Source organism: Pteropus vampyrus, unplaced genomic scaffold (genome assembly GCF_000151845.1).
Source record: "Pteropus vampyrus isolate Shadow unplaced genomic scaffold, Pvam_2.0 Scaffold370, whole genome shotgun sequence".
Classification (NCBI taxonomy): Eukaryota; Metazoa; Chordata; class Mammalia; order Chiroptera; family Pteropodidae; genus Pteropus; species Pteropus vampyrus.
In genome coordinates, this window is record NW_011889151.1 from 277,065 (window position 1) to 284,860 (window position 7,796).

The following is a 7,796-nucleotide window of genomic DNA, read 5'->3' on the forward strand; positions in this document are numbered from 1 at the left end:
TTAGATCGGAACTTAATCATCCAAATAGATGTTGTCACTTTCCAAGTACTCATCTTGGGAGATGAGTCACTTCCTGCCAGGCGGCCACGGCCCATCGTACTTTGGGGATTCCTCTTTGGGGCTCACCTTCAGAGGATGTTTCAGAGACTGTTGAATTCAATCGCCTATAGCAATTCTCTGTCTTTCAAGGTTTTGAGGAATCGTTCAGAACCGTGGCTGGAACGATCGTGAGGTAGCAAGAGTACATAGGCATTTTGTAACCCCACAATTCACACATCCAAAGCAGTCCCTTAACAGATGAAACGCTTTTGTCTTACAATGCTGCCCTGCTCCCAACTAATCCCAGTGATGGCAAATATTTGCCCTGCGAAAGTGATTTTCCTTTCCTTTTTGAGATATTTGGATCCACGCCTTATGAGTAATATAGGTACTGATTCATTCATTCGACAAATATTTGGTGAGCACTTTTCTCGTGCCAAGCACCGTGCTGCTAGTGAGGCCATAAAATCAAATAAAATGTGGTTTTTACTCACACGAGGCTTAGGGTCTCCTTGAGGAAAGATACAAGTAAATTGACAATGTAGACTAATATGGCGAATGCTGTGGTGGAGACAGGAACAGGGGTCTATGGGAGGAAGAGAAATAAAGTTAGACTGGAGGGTCGGGGAGACTTTGGGAGGCTGTTTTGAAGGATGACTAGGAGTTTGTAAAGGAAGAAGTTGGTAAGGGCAGGAGGGGAGTAACTGCTTGTAAAAGGGCGCCGATCAAATTCTAAAACAGCCAAGGCCCAGTCAAGACATTTCCTGTAAAGAGTGGGTTAGAACAAATGCAGAGGTGAGAGGTGCTCAGGCTGCCGAGAGGCCAAGACGAGCCTAACTTGAGAGTAATGGGAGACATTGAAGGTTCCGACCAAAACCATATCGCGTGACTAAAAACTCACGAAACATTTGTAACGTGTGTGCTCGGTGCTTGTTTACATGTACTATCCCGGTTGATCCTTTCAACAACTCGGTTAGGAGACACATCACTATCCCACCTCACAGACAAGGAAACAGACCACGAAGTCGCATAGCTAGTAAGTGGCAGAGCTGGGATTCAAACTCTTTGTTTCTACCTCTCTCAACCCCAAATCCCAGAATGACGCCCTAAAAAAATCTAGCAAGCGATATGAATAGATGTATCACTTAAAAGGAAACTTTGGAGTCTAAATATATTTATAACATGTAACCTGGGCATAATTCAAAGCATTAAAATGTAAAATAATATTGAACCACTTTATACCCATTTAACTAACAGAAAACATCTCTTTCGCGTCACTCGATTGGGATTAATACATTGATAGTCATGTCTCAAATTTACATAAATCTATTGGAAAACAATGTAATAATATATATCCATAAAAATATCCATATCCTTTTACCACCTCTAGGAATTTATCCCAAGAAAATATCTCAAAAGTAGATGCAGAGTTGATCATTGCAACATTATCTGTAATAGTGCGAAACAAACCGAAAAAATACTAACTGTGGACAGATCGAACAATGGTTTGTAAACAATCATACAACTCAATGGAATGTTGCGTAATCAATTAACATGATCTTCATGAGGATTACGTAATACCATGGGAAAATATTCATGTGTAAGCTGTCACGTGAAAAGGTAGAACGGAGTAGACTATTGACATTCGTGAGGAATATGGTCTAATATCTTTGCACATTCCCAGATAAGTGAAAACCATTGCATCATACAATTCCTCCCCCCTTTAAAATGCAGTAACTAAAAATGTTTAGTAACGTGCATGTGGAATCTAAAGAATGAAATAAATAAACAAACAAAACAGAAACAAGCTCATTAGAAATAGAGAACATTTTGATGGCTGCCAGGTGGGAGGGGTTTGGGGGGTGGGTGAAAAGGGGTAAAGAATTAAGAAGTACAAATTGGTAGTAACAAAATAGCTATGAGAATGTAAAGTATAGCATAAGGGATATAGGCAATAATATTGTAATAAGTACGCACGCTGTCAGATGGGTACCAAATTTATTGGTGTGATCACTTTGTAAGTTATATAAATGTTTATTCACTATGTTATACACCTAAAACTAACATTATATAGTATGCCAACTGTAATTTAAAAATACGAAATATAGATTTATATATTTTTTAAATAAAAATAAATAAATAAATGAAAACGAAAACTCGATACCGCAACAAAACAAGAATGTCAGCAGTCAACTACCATTTATAATATTTGTAATATATGTAATATTACATATACATTGTGATTATAACTATCTGAAAATGTAGATACGTAGCCAATGCTACCTGGAAACGCAAAAATAGAGATAGTTGTATTTGGGTGAAAGAATTCTAAGTAATACTTGCCTTTTTAAATCATTTATAAAGTATTATATTATTGCATTCTAATAAATGAAATTCACACAAACGATTTATGACTCTACAGCTACATTCTTATGGGTAGAAAGCTACTGCTGTTAGCCCATTGGTATTTCATGGATTTTAATGTGCTTGTGGGGTTTTAGGGTAAAATCTGAAGAATTAAGCAGGAACTGGCCACAGGGCTGACCACATCATCCTTTCTACGGCGTTTGACCAGAGATGTCAAAATCAGCGGGGTCTCTGTATCCACGTGAAACACACCAGAGCTCAGGCTGCAAAGCGGGGTAGCCGCTCAGTCACTCACACAGAGAAACGTGCTTGCGATTCTAAACATTCCCGGCTGGTTTGACAGGAACCACGAGTTAACAACCAGGAGCTCGACCCAGGGGACAGTGGGAAAGAGGGAGGAAGGAGGAGTGGAAGCAAGGACAGAAAGAGGGAAGGAATCATCGCGTACTCGCGCTCACAAGCACCGCAAACCAGTTCTCTCTTTCTTGTTTTGACCTCCAGGGGTCATTCTACCTGTCACACGCACGTCACCAGAGGTGGGGCAGACCGAACAGGTCGGAGGAGCTCCGCCCACACATGAGCACGTGAAATAGTTGGAAGCTGGGCATGATGGTCTCCAGGGGACTTGGTCCTAAAGGAACATTTACCAGAAAATGTGCGCTTTCTGCTTTTGCAGGGAGGGACTAGGTGGGAAGAGCCACACACGATCAGGTGCGTGAACTTTGCAGTCTGCAAACACTCACTGTTTTTCCACTTAGTGTAAATAACAAATTAATAACGCGGAGGAAGAAATTCAGTGTAAAAAGATCGATTGAAAACAGCCTGAGAGAAACACCAATAAGAAACACTGCGGGGAAGGGGGGTGGGAAGGGAGGCAGAAATCACCTTATTCAGCTTGGATCTTGAAAACTGTAAATTTTTCTAGGAAATCTAATTTCCACTTTTTCAATAATGGAACTTCAGAGCGTCTTATTACTCCGGGTTTATGCTTTTTTCTTACCAACTGTATAAATTCGATAGAGAAGTAGAGCGAAGGCTGAAGGCAAGAAAAGAGGGGAAAACTCAGCTACGCGAGATAAATACGTTCTGCAGATCTCACACATAGCATGAGACGATCGTTAACAATACCGTATTGTATACTTTAAATCTGCTAAGAGGATAGATCTTAAATTAAATCTTCCCACCACACACACACACACACACAAACACACACACACACGGTAAATAGGCAGAGGTGATAGATGTTTAATTAGCTGGATTGTGGTGATCGTTTCATAATGTATACATATAGCAAAATATCAAGTTGGACGCCTAAATTGATACAATTTTTGTATGTCAATAATGTCTCAATAAAGCTGCTAAAAAAAAAAAGAGGGGAGAAAAGAATATTTAAAATATTTTAGGAATACGTGCACCTCATTCCTTACCAAACTATCATTCCACCACCGGGGGAGAATGGGGTGGTAAATGAAAGAATTAAACACACTAAGTTTGCACTCCAGAGAGCTCAAAGGCATACAACCGCTACTCTCCCCCTTCCTCCCCCAACTAATAAACCAGCTGATACTGAATGTCCCCATGGACCAGGTATATCCAGCCCTCACCCATGGAGTCGCCAGCCCCGCCATTGTACAGATGAAGACATGGGAATGCAAACACCTTAGGCAGCCAGGAGAAGAGTACAGTGGCTGGTGGTTACTCCTTGACGTCTACACCTGCTCGCAGTGGGAACCCATCAGGCAACCACCATCCCCAGCCAGAAACTAGTCCAGGAGTGATTAGGGGCACGTTTCTGATGGAAGTCTTCTGAGGAGATCTTCCTCTCGTAAGAGAGCATCCCAAGGAGAACTCTCTTTTCCTTCTTGGGCAAGCATGTGATCCATCTTTTTCCCAGCACCCTCCAAGGATGACAGAGGGGTCAGAGAGAAAGATAAGCAGGTTCCTGAGTGGCATCGCTGAGCTGCCAACCCCAGCAACCCCACAGCCAGCTCAGCCTCTAGACTCCGTGGTACGAGATAGTAAGTTTCCAAAGCGCCTACGTCAGTATGAGTCAGATTTTATTTCCTTTCACCAAAAGCATCCTGATTGATGCAAAAAGCCAGAATCCAAACTCGGGTCTGTCTGATGACCAAGCACTTTCTCATTCTAAGAGTTTTCTTGTCTGAGAGGCTGTCTCTGGGGAGCATAAAGTCTCACGGGTTTTCTGACTCAACAGCTAGACCTGGAGTCAGACCTGGATTAAATCCCAGCTCTGCCACTAGTCAGTTATCCGTGTGATCGTGGGCGAACTGCATCTCCCCTCTATGCCTATTACTTCATCTGAAAAATGTGAATAAGATTAGCACTTGTCACAAAAGCTGTCTGAAGACTAAAGTACTTGGTGCCCTTTAACTCTCACCAAAAAAAAAAAAAAAAAAGAGTAGCATAACTTTTGACACCTGGATTCTTTTCAGAATCCTTCCGATGTTTGAATAAAATGATTTTTATCTTCCCCTGATATCTCAATATGATGTTTCCTTAATGTCTGTCTCTATTGAGCTTTTGAAAAAAAGACATAACATCATTAAAGAAAATATTTAAAACATCGTCCACAGTACCATACCACGTAATTATTTTAATTCTTTGACGTCACCTCTTGCAAGTGGTATTTACATACCCACAATTGTAGTAAACATTGTACTTGGTGTGCTATCATTTTTACATAAGCTACAGCGCACTTATCCATATTTCTACACGTTCTTTATAATTATCCACATTAACACTTTTATGATATCGATATAGCATGCATAATTCACTAAACATCTCCTAGCATTGATATTTTGTTAATAAATACTTATTTTATCTTAAAAATAATGTAGCACCGAGCATTTCTACTTATACATTATTTGGTTTCTGTGAATTATTTCCTTAAGAAAAATTCCTAGGAGTAGAATTACTCGGCCTAAGGGCATGTGTTTTCTTTATGCCTCCCACTGTATAATTCTTTCCTAAAGGATTGTTCCAGTTTGCAATTGTAAACTTTATGCTAACTAGTCAGGACTGAAATTGGGTTCTTCTAAGCGGTTACTTGGTTTGAAACACCACAAAAGTCTTTGTGCTTTGGGGAAATCAGTATTTTGATTGCCTTGCTGTGGGTTTCAAGCTTTATAAGTCGAGTTCTGCTTTCTCGCTTTGAAAGATCCCCTCTTGAAACAATCAGTCTTATTTTTCACGGGCCATGAACTTTTAAAAGCTGTCTGCCTTTATCTCCCTCTCTCTTCATGAATCTGATTGGATTGGTACAGACCCGCAAGGATGCGCAAACGGCTTAAGAACACCATTTTAAATGGTTGACCAAGCCCCTCCTCGTACTTCCTATGAGAGGCACATTTCTAGTCTGGGAGCAAAGTGGTACAATCACTCTATCCAGATCAAGTAACACTGGTTTCCCCTGGCAAATGTCCAGGTCCTCAGAAACCCACCGACCACTTCCTGAATACCTGGGACATTAATTGGTGAAGGGACTAAGAAAAACACACCCTATGCAAAGTTTTCTGTGGACCCTTCGTCACTCCTCCATACAGCAAAAATAACTACCTTTCTTTTCCCCCGAAGCAAGAAAAAAGGGCTTGGCCGTGCCAGGAGAGGTAGAGAAAGCCCATGTGTTTTCCTCTGGTTCCGAGTTTACCTGACTCGTGAGCAGACGCCCCTAAGTCATAGGCAAAGTAGTTAACACGGCTCTGGATGCCACTAAAGGGACTTTGTCTAGCCCTCTGTGAGGTCTTTCCACCTTCTCATATTTCTAACCACCATAAACCCAAATCTAAATGCAGACGCTAAAACACCAGGCACTGTGACTAAGTTCTAGAGTAGCTATTCAGAGAATACAGAGTGTGTTTATGCTCATTTTTTAACTCCAGATTATCATAGACATAAAAACGCGACATTTAAAAGTCCTGGTAGAATTCTAAACGTATGTGTAGAGATCTTATTAGAGTTACAAACACCAGGTTAAGAAACTCATCAAGTTCAAGGATCTAGAATTTTTTTCTGTAAAAGGCCAGATAGTAAATATTTTAGGCTTTGTTGGCCACATAGTCTTTGTCACAACTATTCAGCTCTACCATCCCAAAAACAGCCATAGATGTCTCAGTTATGTAAACTAATGGGAACGACCATGTTCCAATAAAGCTTTATTAACAATAAGAAGTCCTGGATTTGGCCTAAGGGCCAGCGTTTGACAACCCCTGATCTAGCATGCGAATGGTTAAGTGGAAGACCTTACTACCAGCTCTGTACTCGTGCCATCTGCAATTTATGTTTGCAAGCTCATTGGTTCATTTTATCAGTGTCTGTATTTATAATATTATGGGATTTAGGTTGTGGATGTTGATTCATTCATTCAAACATGTAAGATTTTTTTTGGTGCCTACTGTATGCTGGACACACATAGTCTGTCCTTAATTAGACCTGCTCCCATCTGTTGAATACAACCCAAGACTGCATTTCTTGGTGATGTAGGTAGAATCGGTTAAGAAAATAAAAAATTGGACAGTGGCAGACAGTGTAAATCAATTTCCAGAACTTCTGATGAGCGATTGGATCGAGCCTCTTCTTTGAGATCTGAGCATTCTGCTTTGAACGACTTCTCCAGGGATCAACGAAGAGTTGGCCGCAGGGAAGCCGTCTGATAGCGCAGAGCACGCTGAGCTTGGAGTTAATTATGGTGCTACCCATACTTAAGCTGGGGACCTCTCCTTGGGCCAGTTGCTTAATTTCTCTGAGACTCAGTTTCTCCTTCTACAAAGCAAGAGATTTGGATTAGATGAGTCCTCGGTCTGCTCAAGCTTTAAATGTTTAAAATTTTGTGCCAGTCTATGGCCAGGTCACCTTGAACGTGCCCGATCTCGTCAGATCTCGGAAGCTAAGCAGGGTTCGGCCTGGTTAGTACTTGAATGAGAGACCACCTAGGAAGACCAGATGCTGTAGTTCTAAAAAATAAAAAATAAGGGATTGTAAGCTGACAAGGTCCTTGCAATCTGTGAGGTCAACCAAGGGCTGCCTCGCCTAAAAAATAAATAAATAACATAACATAACATAACATAACACAACATAACATAACATAACAAAACATTTTGTGCCAACCCATCTATCCCGAGAGGCTTCCATTCTGTCAGAAAATATCATTCTGCTTCTTGTGGAGCTCAAATATGTGTCCTATGAAGGTCCTTCACTTTGGTTTACCCTAAAACTAAGACATTTGATTTGTATCAGGAACCACAGTGATTATAACAAGGTCCCTGGCTTAAAAGTTTTGTATCCACTAAGGAAACTTGACATGGATGCGACTGCAAACTGCAGCCCAAGGCAGAGCGAAGCAGAAGGCCAAGCTGTGGGGGTGGGGACAGGAA

General features: G+C 41.0%; 1 pseudogene; it reads left to right on the plus strand.

Annotated features, from left to right (window-relative positions):
- The first annotated feature begins 7,258 nt into the window (after positions 1-7,258).
- LOC111731406 lies at positions 7,259-7,377 on the plus strand (annotated as a pseudogene).
- The last annotated feature ends 419 nt before the right edge of the window (positions 7,378-7,796 follow it).